The sequence below is a fragment of the Choloepus didactylus genome, chromosome 3 (genome assembly GCF_015220235.1).
Source record: "Choloepus didactylus isolate mChoDid1 chromosome 3, mChoDid1.pri, whole genome shotgun sequence".
Lineage (NCBI taxonomy): Eukaryota > Metazoa > Chordata > Mammalia > Pilosa > Megalonychidae > Choloepus > Choloepus didactylus.
This window is the reverse complement of record NC_051309.1, coordinates 135,097,936-135,120,202: the sequence shown is the minus strand read 5'-3', so window position 1 is coordinate 135,120,202 and position 22,267 is coordinate 135,097,936. Positions and strand designations below refer to the sequence as shown.

At 37.7% G+C, this 22,267-nt stretch overlaps 1 long non-coding RNA gene across 1 annotated transcript in view; it reads right to left on the bottom strand.

Annotated features, from left to right (window-relative positions):
- Positions 1-10,153: 10,153 nt before the first annotated feature.
- Positions 10,154-22,267, bottom strand: part of LOC119529022 — a 49,244-nt gene continuing 37,130 nt past the window's right edge. The window contains exons 2-3 of the long non-coding RNA XR_005215810.1: positions 12,573-12,655; positions 10,154-10,244 (exon numbers count right to left, since the gene is read on the bottom strand). This is a non-coding gene — a long non-coding RNA (uncharacterized LOC119529022). The remainder of the gene's footprint in view (positions 10,245-12,572; positions 12,656-22,267) is intronic.

Here is a 22,267-nt window from a genome sequence, read left to right as displayed (position 1 = left end):
CTGCCTTCGTGTTCTTTCCTCTGTTTCTTTAAAGAGGAAAAGACAAGCCTTCAGCTCCTTTTTTTTTTTTAATTTAAAGAAAGCAAAATCTTTGATTGAAGTTGAACTGTAGCAATCAGCAAACTTTCTTTTCCTCTTCCTAGAAGCTCAAAACATTATTTCAGTTACCTATGATTTTCTTTCATTTTCTACTACTTTGTTAGTAGTTGATTATGCAGGAAGCAACTGGTTTAAAGGCAAAAAGCTTTATAAGCAAACTCTAAAGAAAATAACTCCAGCAATAATGCATTTAAAAGTGAATAATAACTATTTCTGGGCTTCCTCTTCACAGCAGACCTGAAGGAATTTATTTTAACAGACTACAATCTCCTCTCTCCTGCTGCCCTGAATTGGAACCCCTGCGCTTTATTACCATCATCATCGTCATCATTATTATTGCCTCGCAAAATGGACTGCCATTTTAATTTCAGAATATTGGTTTTCCCAATTTTTCCCAGTATACTGAGAATGGTGGCAGTATGTTCCTAAGTTCCTGACATGTCCTGAAACGCTTTTCCTATTACAGGCAGCAAACGGGCCCTGAGGGATTTATAAACGTGATTTGGAACCTCTGGAAAATAAAACCAAGGATGAATCAGATGAGATTAAATTTAGATATCTGATATAAAGCCACATCAATAGTTCTTCCAAAGCAATTCTTGAAATCAGGACTCATAAATATTTAATGTACTTTTCATTCAAAAGACCTGTTTCAATCCTCATATAGTAAAATGATTTATTTCAAGATTAGATACTCAGCACAAAGCAGACACCTCCGATCACGTGGGGATGAAATCTGTGAAAGCAAGTGGTAAATCATTATGCAAATGTTAACCGCTGTGATTATGATTATCCTGTGAACTGGTGTGTTTGAAGGAAGAAAGCCAAAAAAGGAATCAGCTATGTATTCTTTAGAAAAATATCCTCTATCCATCCTGTCTCTTCACATCTCATTCCTGCCTCTTGCTGCCTTTCACAAGTGAATTCAAATCCTCGCAGCCTCTTTTAATCATTTGCCTCCCGGCAATTAACAAATATTAAGATTATCTTCACAAAACAAGGGGAAATGGAGATTTGGAATTTATTCATTTATTTTTATCAATGTATGTTTTCAAACTGGAGATTCTGGTCTCTGCGGGGGTACCATTTAAAGCCAAATTCCAGTCCTGCCCCAGAAAGTTGGTCTAATCATCTCTATTTACCACATCTGGGCTCTCCTAGAGATGGATTTAGAGATAGATTAATTTTTAAAACATCAGATGCTATGTGAAACACAAAACATCCTTTATCATCAAAGTTGCAAACTTCAGGCTTTAGTCCTTTAAGATCTGAGACCCTGCGTCTTCAGAGAAAACATATGCAGAATACATGTGCCTTAAAATTACCAGGCCTTATTTTCCTTTTGTGCTAAGGGTTTTGAAATCAACAGGATTAAGTTACAGCTAGTTGGGTTTTATCCAGATCTTTATTTCAACTCTTAAAAAAAAAGAGGACTGAAGAAGGCTTTGATGAAACGGACATAGCGTTAGCATTCAATAGTAGCTCCACTCCGGGGAGAAGCCTGACTTCTAGGGAATAGAATAGTCGGTCTTGCTTGGTTTTGTGATCTGTGATTTCAAAATATTGATGCCTAAGAATATAGTGAAAAATAAAGTGTACCAGAGTTACAAACGTTGGTATATGCTATTAAATCCATAAGTCCTTTTCAGTTTTGAAGAAATACTAAATAAAGTTAAACCAGGGTGACTATCTCCCAAACTTTGAGTTCTCAATTTAGCTTCTCTCTGATTGCTTCTCCTGCATAGACGAAGTCATGGTGAACAATGATGTTAGTCATAGGTCCATCCCTTCTGGAGATGGCAAAGGACACAATATCTTTATATGTTTATATACAAGGAAAGTATTATAATAGAGTATGACATAAAGTACCAGTTCGTTGAGGCTTACTATACACACACAAACCTGTTGTGCCTTGTAGGAACCTACAGTCTAGGTCGGGGCTCACCAAGTAAACATGTGCAATGATAACTACCACTACTAGGCTCTAGGTGAGAACTGAAGAAGTGCCACAACCAACAAAAACAGAGGAGTTTTCAGATGACAGACATCTCTGTAGGCTGGACAGGCCAGGAAAGGTTTCACAGAGGACAGGGAATTGAAGTCATCTTGAGAGAACAGGTAGGATTTAGGCAACTATAGAAAAGTGACATAGAGAAGGGAAGAGGTAAAAAGCAAAGGGGAACAGATAACAACATGCATGGCATTTCCAGAGGACAGTGCGGAGACCAGCCTGATAGAAACAGAGGGTTTGGAGGAGACAAATGGTAGAAGGCAAGGCAGGAAATACCATCATTTGGATTTATAGAAAAGAAAATAGGATCACTCATCATGAAATATTGAGCTACAAGGAAACTTAGAAATCCTGTATCATGTGATTTGGGGCAAGGCCATTAACGTTCCCTTTCTTCAAGTTCCTTGTCTGTAAAATGGAGACTAGAATAATAATAATGACTCTAACTAATTTATAATGCTTAAACAAATATTATTTGTCATCTTGCCCAGCTCCCTGTTTACAATTTAATTTCTTTTAATATACCATTGCACTGTTGATTTGATTCAATCTCAAACTGTTTTATCTATTTGGTGAGATTAGATACTCCCCAGCCCAATCTACAGCCATGTCCTTTTGAAAAGATCAACAGAAGAGTGGAAGCCAGCCAATCCTCCTCCCAGCTGGCAATGAGGGGCACACTCCCTGAGACAGCAGGGCTATCTCCAGATTGAGTCAGTCTCCCAAGGAGATCACATACCATAGACCCACTGGCATGTTTATCCTGAGGAAAGCTGATATGAACAGTAGTCAAGAGGAGGAAAAGGTCGTGGAGTCAGATCAGAAAGAACATCCCCTACTGGCCTTCCTTCTCCCCATGGCTGGGGGACTTGCTGCGTGAGGTTCCTGATCAAATGCCTCAAAGGGAGTGGATGCCTGGAATAATGACGCCAGTTCCTTGAGTTCCTGGAATGGCTCCGACAACAGCAAAAGCTACTCATTTTTCCAACCTCGACATACTGCTAAGAGACTCAGTGAGAGAAAAGACTCCCTTTTGCCCATTTCTTCTAAAGCATCTTGGTCTTTAGTAATGCCTCTCTTATCCTTGTTGCACATCAAGCCATAGACTCTTGGAACTGCTTACTCGTGACCCACTTCATTTTGTTTAGTTAAAGATTGTTTTTGTGACTTTTAAAAAGGCCATGCTTGCATCTGGGATTTGTAATTCTAAGTCAGAGAAAGACAGTTGTTATGTATTGTTTAAAATTTGTTTAATAAAAAGGAATTTCTTTGAAAACATCAGGCCAAGTTTGTGATGTAAATTTACTCTCTGTAAATTTACAATGTAGTGACAGAAACTATAACACAGTATGTTAATTGATCAATGTTGGAAGAAACATTCACTACAGCAATGAAAGAGTATATGGTATTTTGTTTAAAAGATACTAATCCAAGATGGGAAATAAGATGTTTTCCTTTGGGGTGATTTTCCTTTTATGGTGCTTTTTTTCCCCTTTTGTCCATGTATATTTGCTAACTTTTCTATCACAAATACAAATGTTTTATGTAATGAGAAAAGAGAAGGCAAATAAGATATTGATGATTTGACTTCAGACTATCCAACAGATGATTTTCAACTGAAAATGTCTAAACACCAAGGCCTTTTCCATTCCTTCATGAAGATCTACATGAGTTGATTTCAAGTATGCTCCTAAGGCTAAATAAGCCTAGGATGAGATGATATACACCTCTCCCTGAACCATTAAGTATATTGTTGCTTAAGACTAATCAGAAATTAATCCCAGCCTTTCACCGTGGTCCTTTAGAAAAGGAAGGGTGGGGCCTTTATCTCATTGCCACCATGTACACAATTTACACCTTCATGTGTGCTCAAATAAAAAGTTAGCAGGAGATGGTGCGTTTCAGAGACCTCAACTTGGTTTTTTGCTGTGTAAAATCTACCTAAGACTTTCCCCGGTATGACAGGAATCATAGGACAGGAAAACTGAAGGTGCTCCCTAGCATTAGGGCAACAGCCACTCCGGGTAGTACTCTAATCACCTATTCAACAAAACATTAATTGAGGACCTGGACTGATCATTGTGCAGCAGGGAGGGTAGAGAACACAGCCCTCACTCTCACTCCAAGGAACCTATGCTGTAGAAGAACAGATAAAATTGAAATGTACCATGAAAAATTGCCAAATGACAGAAATGATCATCATTAGTGCTGTTCCCTGATGTTTCTGGGCCTCATTCTTCTGGGTGCACAGTAAGACTCTTTTTCCTTTGCTCCTTGAAGTTAGTTGTGATCAACTGGGAGACATTGGATGATGCAGTGAAAACAGTGTTTAGGTATATTAATTTGGTCACCTCTCTCAGATGGATCAGAGTAAACAGACACCAGTTAACCATTCAAATGCTAACTTTCAAAGCCCTGATGAGGGTTTTAACCTTTGTAATAAACAGGAGGAAATCAATCTAACTTATCTCATGAAGGAAGAATCACAGGACCTGGCTGGCTGATTTATAGGAATGTACACATGATAATGAGCATATAAATATCTATTAGGTAGAATGTTCCTTTATAATTATGCTCATAGTGAATTTGCTTAGCAATCTGATCCTAAAGAATTGGAAAATATTACATCATATTTCACTAGCAGCAAAGACCTAGGAATCAAGAAAAACAGACTGTAGTGGTGTGGTCCAAAGTGCACGAGCTTTCAAATAAGTTTAATTTGAGTTTTACCCCTAGACCTGCTACTTACTAGCTGTGTGACTTTCTAAAAGTCAGCTAAACCTTTGAAAATTAAAGTTATCTCATCTTTAAAATAGAGCTAGAAATACCACCTCAAAGGATTAAATAAACTAGCATGTATTAAAGACTTTGCAAAGTGCCTACTTCATGGTAAGCACCCAATAAAAGGCAGTTTCTCTCATTACCACTTCAAACTAGGTGGAGATACATATTATTTAGCAATTAATCCACAGTGTGAATTAATAAATCTTGAATTAACTAAAATACTTTGCAAACACCTCTCATTTTTCTCACTATTTATTTTCTAAGATAATTTAGTATTACATCTCTACTTTAAAAACTGAAAATTTAATACAACGCAGTAAAATTGCTCCTTGGCTGACATAGAGCTAAAATAAGAACCATTAAGCTTTTCCCTCAGGTTATGGGTTATTCCTTAACAAACAAAAATATTAACCATTATGAGCAGAATAAGGATCTAGGAGAGGAGGCTAGAAGTTCTAGCTTCCTTCAGTTACTCGTTCAAATGTAACAGTCAATTGTAGAAGATAGACATCTCTCTTGTATTCATGATACCCTCTATTACTGCTACCTCATTCCCCAAACCCAATAAATGTAAAGCTGGGCAGAGAAACATTTTAAAAGAATGGTGGTCACAGCATATTAAACATGGCTCACATTCCCAACGAACAGACTTGCAATCACAGAAAATGCCTCTCTCCAAGTTGTGCTTGGGGAAGATAGTCTTTCAATAGGAGAAACATATCCATCTTGGCAGACCTTATAGCTCATTTATTAAAACTGAATACAGGTTTACATTGTACTAAAGCTAAGCAAATACACATTGCAAATATTTTGTGTTCTTGCATATTTTACTATATCTCAAATGACATCAATAAATATCTGTTATACATATTTTAGAAACTACTTTTAGTCTCTATGAAATAAACTTACTTAAAATTCTTTGGCAATACAGGAGGGAATCCAGAAATTAGAATAAAGCTGGCACTGTATGTTGCTTTGTTGTATCAAGTATAATTTTCTTAAGAGCCCCAGAAGTTCTCAATTTCTGGGGCTACAATATAAAATCACTCCAAGAAATTGTACAAGCTTAATTCACTTCCAAACCATCAATCAACATCAAGAGGTAAATAATTCGGTAAATAAATATTTTATCAACACAATTTCTCCTCCTTAAGTAAATTCCCATGCCAGAAACAAACAAAAAAAAAGTCATTAAATAGTTATGGTATATCTACGAAGGGATTCATCGAATGTATCTTGCATATTGAGGACTGAGCTCTAATCTCATGTTTCCTAAACACAACAAGACCTTTTCTTCACTAGACCTTTATATGGGCAAGAATAGTCAGGTCACCACATCTTCTGAATACCACAATTTCACAACCTACTTTGCCTAGCTCACTGTGGTCCACGGCACAATTAAAAATACGTGGTAAACTCTATCAGAGTTTTATTTAGACATCAGTGTCTTCACTATTTTAAATAATTAAACCTGGAACTTAAAAGACAGGGAAAAAAATACTTCTGAATAATCAAACTAGTTATCCACTATCCTTATTCTTAAAAAAACAATAGGGAATCTGGATAACTAGGGAAAGAGCACATTCTTTAAATTATAAGATTTTTTTTTAATAAACCAATTTTTGTTTAATAAGGTTTCTCTGTAATTCAGTTTCACTGAGTTTATTATAAAAGAACTTCTACAAAATAGTCACTTTTAAGAGTTCAACTGTTCTTAACTCCATCAAGTTGGTTGCTTTCTATCGCAACTTTACCACTTTTTTTGTTAAAGGTAACTGCAATAGAATTAGTTATTGAGAAAGGAATCAGCGGGGAAATTAAATCCTAGGAGGAAAAAAGATTCTAACAGCATTACTATTAATAAAGCATGGAAGGAGGAAACCAGAAAATATCTTGCTAATTAGAATTGCTGCCAAGTAAGAATTTTCCAAAGGATATCATAGGCTTCACTCATCATGATTGGTTCTTAAATTATATATGTTTGCAAGTACTGTGGTATTTTTAAAAATTTACCAATAACCCGAAAAGCCCTGGGCATATATGCAAAAAAATAAAAATAAAATACCACAATTAAATTAGATTCAGTGGTAAAAAGAAAATCCAAACCATAAACTACCCCATAAAAGAGGAGGAAGGAAAAAATAACCCAGCTGGATGTTCATAGAATGCCAAACCAAAACTATATGCTTTTGTCCCATGGCCTGAATTCAAAGAACTTGAGTTAAAGACAATATAACTAACCATTGTACCACCTTCTACCTGACAAAGCCACATGGTGGGCATACAAACCCCACATTTGGCATTCCAGCAGTAATCATATGTAAAACCCCAGTCAACCACTTTTTCAAACATAGGAATAGGCTATAGATTTTATCCCATCTTTTCTGATGAGAGAGACAAACCCCAGGTCTGAAACCATACCCTAACCACTTCCTATCCTCAACCACCCTGGCCAGCAAAACCATTGGGAAAATGGGCCAGATGGCAATGGAAACCGTACAACTTCAACTTCCTTCTCCTCTGGCCCACTCATTTACCAGAACTGTAACCAAGCAGCAAAATGCACTGGCTTTAGTTTCACCTCTTCTGATTTCTCAGTCCTTCCCTCTGGTACATGCTAATGAACAGTAAAAATCACCAAGAGACAGGAATCCAGACAGTAACAGGCCGTGCTCAATGATCTCCCTTAGGTAATCAAGAAGAGACTGGGGCTCCTGCAGGAGAACATCATAACACAGAATCCCACGAGAACAGCTGAGCTCCTTCTACAGCAGAATTCAACTCTGTGGAGGAGATGCAAACACTTTATGGAGATCACCTTGTAGTACTGGATGTCTGAAGGCAGTAAAACGCACACATCCTAAATGACTGTAACCCATATAGCAGCTGTGACATGACACACTGCATCAAGGCACCTTGGGGCAGAGGAAACAGGGAGGTAGAGGGCTAGAGAAGCAGAGTAAAGAAACCTGATAGTGGAAGCCTCCTTAGAGCTCCTTTTCTAAAGGTAAATGAAGAAAATTGCTTCTGATCTCACTGTGCCTCACTTTTCTCTCCTGTGAAAAGAGTAATAAAAACAATTCTAGCACTGCTCCTGGCTCGGGTAGGTGGCCAATGAATTATATCAAGTTGATTCAACAACTCTGAGCACCTACTATTTGCCAGGCAGTCTGTTGTACATCACAGTTACAGACACTAAAAAACCTGTTTCTTGCCTTCAGCAATCTCCTTAGCCCTATGATGACAAAGGTCTTCCAGAACAAAACCAGATACTGGCAAACCACTGCAGAATATGCCAACAGAGAGCTCACCATCCCACAGTTTGAGAGTAAGAAAATGGCCAGACTCCAAGATTTTGTGAAATTCAATATAGAAATGTTACTAAAAGGGGCAAAGGAGGGCCATCACACATTTGGATGTCCTGGCACTCAAAAACAATCTCTCCAATGATCAACACTCCCAATATTTGACAACAAATATTTCCTTTCATATGTCAGATACAGCACAACTTCAGAACCAGGAGGAACAAGAAACACATTTTAGAAATGAAGCTCAGAGAAGTTAAGTGACATGTCCGATCTCAGGTACCTACAAAGATAACAAGCAGCAAAGTAAGGAGAGCAAGGGAGAGAGAGAGAAAGGAAAGGAAGCAGAATTTATTGCTAATATCGTTATGTTATAAACGTCTAATCCTCACAGCAAACCCAGCAAAGTAGATGTTATTATTTACCACCATTTTACAGATGAGCAAAGTGAGGCTCAGACAAGTTAAGTGACTTGCTCAAAGCCAAACAGCTGATAAATAGGAAAGCCCAGGCACCTCCCTGTGCTAACATAGCTTCGTTTATCAAGGCTTCTCTTTTTACAACTGCTCCTTTGAAGTAGATGTCAACTTGCTGTCCTTGGTAAGCTACTAATTACTGCTGACTCTGAAACTTGGATGATGTAAAAAGAAAAAAAATTATTCACTGAAATTTAGTAATCTTTCCTAATCTAAAAGAGCTGGTATTGCTGGGATAATTGTCTCCTGAATGGACTATTCTTTAAAAAGTAAAAGGTACATATAAAGATGTGTATGTATGTATGTGTGCATGTGTCTGTGTATATAGTATTTTCATTTTCACAAGAAACTTCAATATTCAACATATGCAAGTATGTATCTTCTAAACCTCAAATTTATCAATTTCTATCATATTATTGCCCTTCAGAAACAAGAAATCTTTTCAGAGACCTTATTCGTAAAGTCAGGAATCCTTCAAAATGCCAACTGGAGCCTTTTCCTGAACTGTTCTGTAACACCATCTCTTTCATTGTTCATCTCAGATACCTCCAGGAGGACACTTTACTGGAAGTCTTCACTACACGAGCAGGATTATACAAAGATGAGTGGTTGTACTATATTTAAGAGGTCAATGTAAATGCAGAAAGGAAATAGCTACACACATTATCCCCTCTGCTGGAGAAGTCACAGACACACACACTCAGCAGACATCTCCCAGCCCTGACCTAACCCCACCTCCTTTTCTATTTGTGTGCAGATATCTCAGTATATTTCCACTCTGCAGCCCTGGTGAGATGTTAGGTCTAATGGAGCAACCTGACCATAGCTTAAACCCAGAAACTGATAACAAGCAGCCCCAGATGCTTATTCAACCCCGGGGTGTATAAATAATCAACACTCAAACAGCACAGGTCTCTCCTCTCAGAGGCAAAGTAGAGCATGTGAACCTGCCATCCACCAAAACTGACACAAGCAGCTGGCCTCTCCGGGAGACCACCGTGATGGGAGCGCTTTCCCTGCTCTTTTGGGCCCTTTAAGCTGTGTAAATAATAAAGTGGCCATTTGTTGGAAGTCTTTGTTGTGCCTGAGCCTGTGTTCCCTTGATGCACCGTGTAGCAACTTGTTCCATCCTCTCAAGATATAATCTGTTATAGGAATTATTGATTGAAAAACTTAAAAGAATTTCTGTCACAGAGTGCCTTCCTTTAAGCAATTACAATAACCAATAAAATTTGTTAAGCCAGTAAAAATGATTAAAGAATATGCCTTAAAATATGTACCACATTTAGATTTGAAGCTATTTTAACCAGAGCAGGACATGTTGAGTTGTTTTGAGAGGAGGTAAAGAGAAAAAAAGACAGGAAAAGGGCAGCATAAATAGATTTCTTACCTTAACTCCCATAAATGAAGCTGCACCTCAAAATCCTTTTTTTTTTTTTTATTTAACAAATTGTAAGGAGAACAGAGAAATTAGGACTTAATTATCAAGATTCTCGAACTACGCATTCTGCAGCCACCAGATAATTGGTTAAGCCTCCACTTCCTATCTTCTGTTCTGTGTGTATTGAGCTGGGCAGAAGAAAAAGAGAAGGGAAACACAAAATAAACAGATGCGGAAATAAATATTTGTCAACAAAAAATCTTGGCAAATTTTGATCTTTTTATCACCCTTGAACAATATTTTCTCAGTTTCCTATTTCCCCCAAACCCCAAGGAACTCCTAGCTAGAGAGGAAGATAAAAATATTTTATAAGTTTACATAGGGTTGGGAAAACTTCTTTGGAAAATTCTGATGCTTCCCCCTTAATCTAATATTAATAAATTTTTTGACCTAAGGAATTTCTGCCAGAGAATAGGAGAAATAAAAGGTTCATTTAGCTGGTTTGTCCTGTCCTCAGACTTCCAGGCAGAATAAACAGCACCTTGTTACAAAAGCAGACCACAGGCTGGCGGAGCTCCAGGCAGACACTGAGGATGCAGTCTGTTTATCAGACAGCACATTGTCTTAACCAGGATGTGGTCCGCCTTTGTAAGAAGTATGCAAATAAGTTTCTCAGGGACCCAACACCCTGCCCCCCCTCCACTTGTTACTTTGGATAACACGAGCTCATGGTGGCAGTCCTGAGAACAGAAGAGAGAGCCACGGAAAGACAGGGGAAGAGGAAGTATCCAGAACTAACCAGATTAGCCCAACCGATCTTTTCAAGAACTACACTATAAAGAATGCAACTTCAAATCACCCTGCATCCTCCCCCACCCCCGAAAGAGAAACATTTTTAAATGGAATTGCATATTTTGTTATGTCCAAAAATTAGAAGACTTCTGCATCTGGCTCATTTATTCTCAGTGCAGGGGAAGAGGCTTTAAAATGCTCCATTTTCTCTGAGGAAATTTACATCATTACACTCCTAATCAAACTGCTGCCAAGAGCATCTCTCTCATCTTCAGTTGCCTCGTATGTAAAACGGTGCGAATAATTGCATCTATGATATTTGGTTGCTGGGAGGAATGAATGAGGGAATTAATGAGAAACAATTTAGCACAATGCCGGGCACATAGCCTGGGCTCAGGAAACGTTAGGAAGTTTTATTATTATGCATATTTTTCAGCTGTATACCATAGAAGTACAAAGAATGAGAGAAAAGTACAAGAGGAAAAGAACACAGTAGTAAAGGCAATTTGGAGGAGGAAGAGCCAGAACGGCACTTGCTATTTTAAAGAATTTAATGAATAACTATTTTGTAAAGATTGTGGAGTTTGACTGGCCTAGTCTTTTATAACCTGGAGAAAATTACCAAATCCTGTCTGCTTCTCGGTTTCTTTACCTGTGAAATGTGTATAACACCCACTTCTTAGGGTTAAGATGATTAAAAAAGACAACAAATTAAAGAGCCTAGCACAACACCAGCCAAATAGTAGCCACTCAATAGTGATAAATATTTGCTTATTTTATTTATACAACCCTATGACTGGGTTCAAATTACAACTTTGTCACTTTGTAGCTGTGTGATTTTAGGCAAGTTATTTAACCTTTCTGTGCCTCGATTTTTTCATCAGTAAAACAGGGATCATAATAGTAGAATCTACCTCATCAGTTTTGGTGTGAGGATTAAAAGAGCTAACTCCTGCAAGATTGCTGGCCCTAAATGAAGACTGGCCATTATTGGTGGTAGTTGTAGTTTTATGTGGTACTTGAGGAGTTCGGTATGTCTCATCTTACTGGTAGGTTCAGTGAGGCAATGGGATGGCTAGTCAGCACCTGGTACTAACCTGCCATTTCTGGCCATTAGAATTGGACCAGGGATCATGGCAAACTTTCATATACTACTACACAGTGACATTAATTATTCCTCATTGTATCCAAGTTGGAAAATCATGGTTTTCTCCTCATGATTGGGTTCACCTTCTTTTGGTCCTCTCACATCACCTTTCATCTGTAAAACAATCTCTTTATCAGGCAGGGTAAATTAATAGGAAACCAATATGAAAATCACTTCAGAGAAAAGAATCCCATCTTGCAGACTTCAGCTCCTCAGTAGGTTTTATATTAGAAAGTGTTTCATCTTGCTAACTACACATTGCTGTGATAATGACACCAGACACCTACAAAAGCAGATGTAGTTGGCTCAACAAATATACGAAAGATGATATTTCAGGTTTTTCTTCTATTTTTAATTAAAAAAAGAATTTTATCATATAATTATGATGCCCCCCCATATGCTTTCCTAGCATCACTTTGATGCCTGTGATATAAAACCTCTCATGCTTTCTTGTGGTTTTTTTCCTTCACTTGCCTGTCATTGCAGCAATTGAGTATTTGAGAGCACTGTCTGCCTTATTCAGATCTGTAATTCCTGTGACTAGCACATAAACAGTATAGTGTCTAAAACATCTTACCTGGGTTCAAATCCCAACTTTACCATGTAATAGCCAAGTGACCTTGGATAAGTCACTGAAATTCTCTGTCTTACTTCTTTCACCTATAAAATGAGGATAATAATAATACCACATCATAAGATTACAAATTAAGATTAAGAACTACTACATGCAAAGAGTTTAGAACATTACCAGGCCACAAAATCATTGCAGATGCTTTATTGTTATTATCATCATCATCATCATTTATGATACAGTATGACTATGACAGACATATTCCTACTTTCATGCAACTTTCATATCACTGCTTGAGACAGATAAATATACCAATAAGACAAAGCAGGTAGTCCTATATGGACAAGGGTAATTTGATAAAACGTGACTGGAAGGCAACTTGAGATCTACGGTCAGAAAAGGCGTCTCCAGGGAGGTGATAATTGATGGTAAGACCTGAAAGACAGGAAGGAGTCAGTCTTAAGAAATCCTGGAGAAAGAACATTCCACAGAGAGAGAAAACTAGCACAAAAGCCTTAAGGCAGGAAGGAGCTTGTCTTGTTCCCAAGTAGAAAGAATGTCAGTGTGGTTTGGCTGGAGTGCAGTCAGCAAGGAAGAAAGGGATAGCAGATAACACTGGAGAGGTAGAAATTGGCTAGGAAATATAGACCCTCCAGACTAGGGGGCAGAATTTGAATTTTATTTCAAGTGTGGAGAGAGAACTTTGTTGGGTCTTGCAAACTTACATGATCTCATTTATATTTTTCAACTAATCACTCTGGCTGCTAGGTAGATTGGAAGCAGGCAGATAAATTTGGAAACGCTTGCAGTAATCGAGACCAAAACAAAACAAACGAGAAAGAAGTTAGCTTATACTAGGATGGCAGCAGCGGAGACAGAAAGCAGTGGATAGAGTTGGCATAGGTTTTGAAGATAAAATCAAGAGGACGTGCTGATGGATCAACAGTATAGGTATTTGAGCTAAATATGCTTATTAAAAGATGCTCAGATTAGATTCAGTTTTTAATAACTGTGTTTTTACAGTCATCTTTCATTTACAAAAGCACAAAGTGACTCAGAAAAGTTAAAAGTTCCATAATGAACCTAAAAAGGGATGGAGCTACAAGAACATCCCAGTAAGTATGGAGGGAACTTGAAAACATAAGGACTAGTAGCCCTCTTTCCCAGGCATGACCTGCAGGAGGTTGCAAGCCTCTAGGGAAAATCCTTCAAACTGCTTGGTGCCATTCCATTATGGCATGGGAAACAGAGGCATCCAGTATGGACTGCAGAGGGAGAGGCGGGGTCCATGAACCTGGGGGTAGTGGCCCTGGTTCCTCAAAGACTGTGAGTAGCATGCAAGGGGCCCACAAGTTCCTATGTGCCCTAGAGAGGGATAGACAGGCTGGTAGAGCTGCAGAGATCTGCAGCACCCAAAAAATAGAAGCCACAGAATATGAATATGTCTCAACCCAATGCCAACACACCCCAAAGCCAAATAAGATCAGTTCTACCACAACATGCACACACTGAAACAGAGACCAATAAGGATCTAGAGAAGGGTGACAGATCCTGCAGTATTATGTAAATCAACTTCACACACCAAGACCCCATCTTGAGGAGATGCAGGGAGAGAAGGGGGTAATTTAAAAAGCATTTAGAGTCATGTACATCACTGGAAGGTAAGTTGGAGGTTAAAACCTGGGAATGTATAACACAGTGAACCATGTGGTGGACTATGAGGGTGATTAACTATACAAATATAAAAAAATATTTAAGAGTTCTTTCAAGAACTAGAACAAATGTATGACACTATTACAAGGAGTTAATTATAGAGGGGTATATGGGGAAAATGTACATATTGCAAACTTTGGACTAGAGTTAACAGTAATATTTTAATACTCTTTCATCAACAACAACAAATGTACCACACCAATACTATGGGTCAACAATAGGAGGCAAATAAGTGGTATGGGAGGATTTGGTTTTTATTTTTTATTTTTATTTCTTTTCTGAAGAAATGAAAATGTTCTAAAATTCATCATGGGAATGTATGCACAACTATGTGATGATACTGTGAGCCAGTGACTGTACACTTTGGATGTTTTATATGGTATGTTAGTGAATATATTTTAATAAAATTGTAGGAAAAAAGCAATAAAACTGTTTTTTAGAAACATAAGCATTTACCCAGAAGAGCATAAATTACCCAAAGGAAACTAAATGTCATTCATTGGCAACAACCAGTTTATTTTCTTGCTAGCAAGGTAAAGGTTTGAGAAGCAAATTAACCCAGATGTGGAAAATAAAAAAGCTACGTTTTCTTTACTCATTTACTGCATACTAGTCCATTTGTATTGGTATTATAAATCTCGGTCACAATATTAATATGAGATAAGATTAAATCCAAGAAGAAGTGTTTTAAAAAGGAAACTTTAAAGAATACAATTCACAATGAGATTTTAACTATCTTAATGTACAAAATAATGTCATATTAAAATCCATAATGCATAGACCCTAGAAAATACAAGGAAAAATAAACCAAAATATATTAGGAAACTTTAAATCACAATTTCAGACCATGAAAAATTAATTAGACAAAAATAATTAATGTTTAATATAAATTAAATATAAATTAAACATTTGATGAGAATGAACCTGATACACAGAACTTGTAACTCACTATTCTACTAAAAGAAAATACAACTGCTTTTCAAAAAATCGAGGGGAATTTTAAAATTTTAACTATAAGTCAAGCAACAAGGAAGACTATAAATAGTACAGAACACATTGTCTGACTATAACTATTATGACTCTTAAGATATGATGAACAAAGAGGAGAAGGAAGAAGAGAAGGACAAGACAAAGAAGAAAATCAATCTCATGAAGTTTAAGAAATTTACTCCTTTTTATGGTTTAAAAAAAAATTTCCTAGAGAAGTACGCTAACAGAAAAATCATGCAGAGCATACAGAGTTCCCATATACCCCCACTCAAATGCACAGTTTTCCCTATTACTAACACTTTGCATTAGTGTGGTAACTTTGTTACAATTGAGAAAACAATACTACTATAATTATACTATTAACTATAGTATGTAGCTTGCATTAGGGTTCACTGTTTGTGTTGTGCAGTCCCATGGTTTTTTTAATTTTTATTCTAGTGTTCTGGTTTGCTACTGCGGCTGTTACGCAAAACACTAGAAATGGATTGACTTTTATAAAGGGGGTTTATTTGGTTACAAAGTTACAGCCTTAAGGCCATAATGTGTCCAAGGTAAGGCATCAACAATAGGGTACCTTCACTGAAGGATGGCCAATGGCATCCAGAAAACCTCTGTTAGCTGGGAAGTCACGTGGCTGGCATCTGCTTGCTCCCAGGTTGCATTTCAAAACGGTGTTCTCCACAATGTCAGGGTCAGCTTTCAAGGTCCATCTTCAAAATGTCTCTCTAAACTGCTCTGAGTTCCTTCTGTCTGAGCTTTTATAGGGCTCAGGTAATTAAATCAAGATCCAAGCTGAATGGGCGGGGCCACACCTCCATGGAAACAATCCCATCAAGAGGTTCACACCCTAATCAAAGGTGTTACTCATCACATCTCCATGTAAACAATCAAAAGGTTCCAACCTAATCAACATTAATACATCTGCCCCCACAAGATTGCATTAAAGAACATGGCATTTTGGGGGACATAATACATCCAAACCGGCACATCTAGTAATATATATACAACCTAAAATCTCCCTCTTTTAAACACATTCAAATATATAGTTCAGTGGTGTTAATTACATCTGCAATGTTATGTTACCATCACCACCATTCATTATCAAAGCCTTTCCATCACCCCAGCAGTAACAATTGAGAATTGACTACCCATTTCATACCCCCTGTATTCTAGTTTGTGAATCTACGAATTTGCTTATTCTAATTACTTCATATCAGTGACACAATATTCGTCCTTTAGTGCCTAGCTTATTTCACTCAACATGATGTCATCAAGGTTCCTCCATGTTGTTGCATATATCAGAATTTCATTCCTTTTTATGGCTGAATATTATTCCATTATATATATAAGTAACATTTTATTTATCTATTCATCTATTGAAGGACACATGGGTTGCTCTTATCTTTTGGCAATTGTGAATAATGCTGCTATGAACATCTTTTGGGGTTATACCGAAAAGTGGGATTGCTGGGTGTTTCAATTTGCTAAAGCTGCTGGAATGCAATACACCAGAAATGGATTGGCTTTTTCAATGGAAATTTATTAGGTTACAAATTTACCATTCTAAGGCCATGAAAATGTCCAAATTAAGGCATCAAGAGGAGGACACCTTCTCTAAGGAAAGGCTGCTGGCATCTAGGGTTCCTCTGTCACATGGGAAGGCACATGGTGACATCTGCTGGTCCTCCCCCTCCCAGCTTCTGGTTTCAAAATGGCTCTCTCTCTCCAAAATATCTCCGGGCATTTTCTAAGAATCTCTGTGTTCTCTCAGTTTCATCTGTCTTTTATCCCCTCATAGAGGACTCCAGCAAGGGGATTAAGACCCACCTTGAATGGGATGGGTTACATCTCCACAGAAGCAACCTTATTGAAGGGTCCCACCCAACAATAGGCTGCCCCCACAGGACTGGATTAAAAGGACCTGGCTTTTCTGAGGTACATAACAGATTCAAACCAACACACTGGGTTATATGGCAATTTCTATACTTAACTATCTGAGGAACTGCCAAACTGTTTTCCACAGTCACTGCACCATTTACATTTTTTTAAATAGTAGACATTCTAATGGATGTGAAATGGTACCTCTTTTAGTTTGCATTTCTCTAATAGCTAAAAATGAACACCTTTTAATGTGGTTATCAGCCATGTGTATCTTTGTTGGGGAAATGTCTATTCAAGTCTTTTAACCATCTTTTAACTGAGTTGTCTTTTTGTTGTTGATTTGTAGGATTTCTTTATATATTCTGGATATTAAACCCTTATCGGATATGTGGTTTCCAAATGTTTTCTCCCATTGAGTAGGTCACCTCCTTACTTTCTTGACAAAGTCCTTCGATGCCCAAAAGTTTTAAATTTTGATGAAGTTCCATTTACCTATTTTTTCTTTTGTTGCTCATGCTTTAGGTGGAAAAGTCTTAAGAAACTACTGCTTAACACAAGGTCATAGAGATACTTCCCTATGGTTTTTTCCAGGAGTTTAATAGTTTTAGTTCTTCATTTAAGTCTTTGATCAATTTTGAGTTAATTATTGTATATAGTATGATGTAGGGTTCCACCCTCATTCTTTTGCACATGAACATCCACTTTTCCCAGCACCATTGTTGAAGAGACTGTTCTTTCCTATTGACTGGACTTGGCAGCCTTGTCAAAAATCAATTGGCCGTAGGTGTAAGGGTTTATTTCTGAACTCTCAGTTCAATTCCAATGGTCTATATATCTGTCTTGTGCCAATTCCATGCTGTTTTGATTACTGTGGCTTTGTAATAAGTTTTAAAATTGGGAAGTGGGAGTCTTCCAACTGTCTTCTTTTCCAAAATAGTTTTGGCTGTTCAGGGCCCCTTATCCTTCCATATAAACTTGATGACTGGCTTTTCAATTTCTGCAAAGAAGTCTGTTAGAATTCTGATTGGGATTGCATTGAATCTGTAAATCACTTTGGGTAGAACTGACATTTTTTTTTAAGTTTTTATTTTATTTTATTTTATTTTATTTTATTTTTATTGTGAACTTTAACATATATACATAACAGTGACAACTTTCAAAACATGATTCCACAAGTAGTTAAGAGAACAAACTTCAAAGAATGTCATGGGTCACAGTTCCACAACTTTAGCCATTTCCATTATTGTACAATATAACATACATACAGAGAGGTGTCACCTCTTAATGTACAGCTCAACAAGCAGTCATATAGGTAATTTCAAAAATTGTTATGGGTTACAGTTCCACAGTTTCAGTTCTTTCCTTATTATGCCATACAAGGTATATAGAAAGGTGAAGACCTTCAAGGCACAATTCAACAAGAAGCTATAGAGCAAATCCCAAGGGATTCCATAGGCTACAGTTCCACCACATCATTTACCTCCTTCCAGCCATTCCAACACACCAGCATCCAAAACATACATATATATAATTATATAGTTTCACTATTCACAGACCCTTGCCAAACCCCATCTTTTCTGTTGTTACCCCTTCCTCTCACCCAATCTCCTTCTTCATCTTCAGGGATGTCTAGTCAGCGAGCACCCTACCTTGTTCATACTGAAAGGGGATGTTGACAGTATGGGGAAGGGACCACATCTGATAGTTGATCCTAAAGAAGCTGATGCCTCTGGGTTTTAAGACCTGTCTGGCATAGGAACACTCTGGTAGATTTAAGTTTCCAAAAGATAAAACTCAGTGAGTGCATCTTTTATAGAATCTCAGGTAGGGACCTAGGTATCTGGGGACCACATTTGGTAAGGGCATGGCATATTGTGGCCATTTGATATGTCTAGCGGGTGCTTGCATAAGAGACATCTTAACAATATTTAGTCGTCAATCCATGAACACGAAATGTCCTTCCATTTATTTTCATCTTCTTGAATTTCTTTTATCAATGCTTTGTATATAGAAGGTATGGTGTTTTTCTTTTGCAAGCCCTTCAAATCCTTGGTTAAATTTGTTTCAAGATATTGGATTCTTTCAGTTGCTATCATAAATTTTTTTCTTGTTTCCTTCTTCAGATTGTTCCTGTCTAGTATATAGAAACACTGCTGATTTTTGCATGCTGATCTTGTACCCTTCCATTTTTCTGAATTGGTTTATTAGTTCTAGAACCCTTTTTGTACATTTTTCAGATTTTTTAATATAGAAGATCATATCATCTGCAAATAGGGACAGGACAGGTTTATTTCTTCCTTTTCAATGTAGAAGCCCTTTATTTCTTTTCCTTTACTAATTTCTCTGACTAGAACTTGCAGCAATTTGTTAAATAACAGTGGTGACAGTGGACATCCTTGCCTTGTTCCTGATCTTAGGGGAAAGTTTTCAGTCTCTCACCACTGAGTATGATGTACCTCTGGGTTCGTCATATATACCCTTTATTATGTTAAAGAAGTTTCCTTCTATTCCTAGTTTTCTAAGTCTTTGTATCAAGAAAGGTTCTGGCTTTTTTTCAAATGCCTTTTCTGCATCGTTTGAGATTTTTTTTTCCCCTTTGTTCTATTAACGTTAGAACATTAATTAATGATTTCCTTATGTTAAACCACCCTTGCCTGGAATAAATCCTACATGATTATGGTGTATTATTCTTTTAAAGCACTTCTGTATTCACTTTTCTAATATTTTGTTGAGGATTTCTACATCTATATTTATGAGGGATATTCATCAGTAATTTTCTTTTCTTCTGTTATCTTTACCTGGCTCTTGTGTTAGGATGATGTCAGCCTCATAGAATGAGTTATAAAGTGTATTCTCCTTTTCAATTTTTTTGGAAGTGCTTGAGAAGGATTGTTGTTAATTCTTCTTGAATTGTTCTGTCCAATTCACCAGTGAAGCTGTCAGGTCCTGGGTTTTTCTTCTCTGGGAGATATCTGATTGATGATTCAATCTCTTTTTTATTGGTCTGTTGAAATCTTCTTCTATTTCTTCTTGAGTCAGAGTAGGTAGTTTGTGTTTCTAAGAATTTGTCCATTTCATCTAGGTTGTCTAATATGTTGGCATACAGTTGTTCATAGTAACTTCATAATACAATTTTTTTTTTTAATTTCTGTGGGTCAATAGTAAAGTTCCCCCTTTTGTTTCTGATTTTAGTTACCTGCATCTCTTTTTTCTTTGTCAGTCTAGCTAAAGATTTGTCCATTTTATTGATCTTTTCAAAGAACCAGCTTCTGGTTCCATTGATTATTTCTATTGCTTTTATATTCTCTATTTCATTTATCCCCACTCTACTTTTTGTTATGTCTTTCCTTCTGCTCAATTTGGGTTTAATTTGCTCTTCTTTTTCTAGACCCTTCAGTTGTGAGGTTAGGTCTCTAATTTGAGATCTTTCTTCTGTTTAATGTAAGGATTAGAGCTATAAATCTCCCTCTCAGAACTGTCTTTGTTCTATCCTACAAGTTTTGCTATGCTGTGTTTTCACTTTCACTTGCCTCACATTATTTCCTAATTTCCTTTGTAATTTTTTTTGACCCATTGGTTAAGAGTGCATTGGTTAGGGAGAGGAGCTAAGATGGTGGCATAGAGAGGAGTGGAAAACTGTTAGTCCCCCCCAGAACAATTCATAAATGACCAAAAAACTAGTAAATAACCTGGAATAACTGTGGGGAGACAAACATGACTGTCCACTCATCATCCACCAACCTGAATTGGGAGGAATGCCCAAGATCGCAGCATAAAATCTGTAAGTAAAACTGCAGCCCCGCACTAAGAGCCGAGAGCCCCTCCCTCACCTCGTGGTGCTAGAGAGCAGCACTCTATCAGCCCAGCTTCAACTGGGGTTTTAATGTTAACTGCTCAATACAGACAGTGAATCCTCAACAAGCAGACAGAGGCTTTTGTTGACAACTGCCCTTGGGAGAGTCGGGGGACATATCTGTCTCAGGACGGGGAGCCCAGAGGAACGGGTGCTATCTCTGGCTGACGGGTGAAACTGGGAGCTTTTCTGTCCCTTTCTCTCTCTGTGGAGAAAATCTCAGCCCTTTTAAGCCTGCAGCGCTTTGCAGAAAGACAGCCTCAGCCATTTTAAAATCAAAACACTTTGATCAGCAGAGTCAGAGAAACAAAGAACTTACTGATATGCAGTGACCTCTCTGGAGGGGGCATAGCTTCCCAAGAGGAAAGGGAGGGGCCCAGCTCTACTGCCTGCCTTTCGGGAACCAGATCCCAAAGGAGAGCCACAGGCCACACCCCCTTACACCAGCCTGTGACAGGCTGACAGGTGCACCTGCCAGGCAGAAAAGCACAAGGTGTATCAATCCTCTAAGAAAAACCTTCAGGGAAACCAGATACTGAATATTTCCTCCTTCTATGACCTGAGCTTGTTCTCGTCTGGGAAAACCTGATTGGGGTGGCCTAGGAGGTCACATGCCTAGACAACAGAAAACTACAACCTACACTAAGAAAAACGAAGCTATGGCCCAGTCAAAGGAACAAATGTACACTTCAACTGAGATACAGGAATTTAAACAACTAATGCTAAACCAATTCAAAAAGTTTAGAGAATATTTCGCAAAAGAGATAGAGGCTGTAAAGAAAACACTGGGCATACATAAGGCAGAAATCTAAAGTTCAAAAAAACAACTAGTAGAATCTATGGAAATGAAAGGCACAACACAAGAGACAAAAGACACAATGGAAACATGCAACAGCAGATCTCAAGAGGCAGAAGAAAACACTCAAGAACTGGAGAACAAAACACCTGAAAGCCTAAGCACAAAGGAGCAGATGGAGAAAAGAATGAAAAAATATGAGCAACATCTCCGGGAACTTAAAGATGAAACAAAGTACAAGAATGTACATATCATTGGTGTTCCAGAAGGAGAAAAGAAGGGAAAAGGGGCAGAGGCAATAATAGAGGAAATAATCAATGAAAATTTCCCATCTCTTATGAAAGACATAAAATTACAGATCAAAAAGCGCAGCATACGCCAAACAGAAGAGATCCGAATAGGCCTACGCCAAGACACTTCATAATCAGATAATGAAATGTCAAAGACAAAGAGAGACTCCTGAAAGCA